This window comes from Numida meleagris, chromosome 4, assembly GCF_002078875.1.
Source record: "Numida meleagris isolate 19003 breed g44 Domestic line chromosome 4, NumMel1.0, whole genome shotgun sequence".
Taxonomy (NCBI): Eukaryota; Metazoa; Chordata; class Aves; order Galliformes; family Numididae; genus Numida; species Numida meleagris.
This window is the reverse complement of record NC_034412.1, coordinates 18670116-18671454: the sequence shown is the minus strand read 5'-3', so window position 1 is coordinate 18671454 and position 1339 is coordinate 18670116.

Below are 1339 nucleotides of genomic sequence, written 5' to 3'. Positions count from 1 at the left end.
TTGGGAACACAGGGGAAAACAGTAACTTTGAAACTCAAGGCTCATTCTGTATCTTTGTTCACAGTACTGTTTCATTTGATAACCTTTATCCTGCCTTCTTTTCCTCTACAGTCACTCTGTTAGTGTGATTCAATCCTTTCTTCCAAATGCTAAATATAACCCCTCTCTTTTCCTATCTTCCCTTCTCTCTGAAATTATGGGTTTGGTTTTGCCCAGTGCTGTAGATTATTCCTGTGCAGTCAAACTGCAACTATGAGCATCAGTTTAATATTCAAGAAGTTGCTTTACCCTTCCAAGCAGCAGAGAAACATCTCACTTCTCTCCAGTTACAGATCTATAATTCACCTCAAGGAGTCATTTGTGTTCAAACTCGAGCTGTCCTTTGACTTCGCCAATTCATGCCCTCCCCTATTGCTCTACTTCTATAATGTCCAAATACACAACTGATAACCTTATCTATCCACTACTCGATTTCATCTTTGGACATGCTTAATGCAGATATGTTATGTATATTTTGGAGTCTCTCATAGATACTGCACATCATTCTATTTCAGAAGAAAAAGGAGGGAGAGACTTTTTATAAGGGCATGTCGCGGCAGGACAAGAGGGAGGAGTTTTAAACTGGAAGAGAATAGATTTAGACTAGATACTAGGAAGAAATTATTTACTGTGAGGATGATGAGACACTGGAACAGGTTGCCCAGTGAGGTTGTGGATGCCCCCTCCCTGGAATTATCCAAGGCCTGGCTGGACAGGGCTGTGAGCAACCTGGTGTAGTGGGAGGTGTCCCTGCCTACAAGCAGGGGGGTTGGAACTAGGCGATCTTAAAGGTCTCTTCCAACCCAAACCATTCTGTGATTCTATGATCCTAAGAGAACCAGGAGAGGGGACAGCAAAACTGCTACCTTGGACTTTCAGAGGGCAGACTTTGAATTGTTCAGGAGACTGGTAGGGAGGGTCCCTTGGGATTCGGTCCTGGAGAGTAAAGGGGTCCGGGAAGGCTGGTCGCTCCTCAAGAAGGAAGTCCTGAAGGCGCAAGAACAGGCTGTCCACCTGAGCCTCAAGATGAGCTGGTGGGGAAGGAGACCAGCGTGGATGAACAGGGAGCTTTTCCTGAGGCTCCAGGAGAAAAGGAGAATCTACCTCCTGTGGAAGAAGGGACAGGCAACTCGGAAGGAGTACAAAGAAGTTGTTAGGATGTGCAGGGAGAAAATTAGAAAGGCAAAGGCCCAGCTTGAACTAAGCTTGGCTGCTGGGATTAAAGGAAACAAGAAACGCTTCTATAAATATATTAACAGTAAGAGGACGACCAAGGAGAATCTCCATTCTTTACTGGATG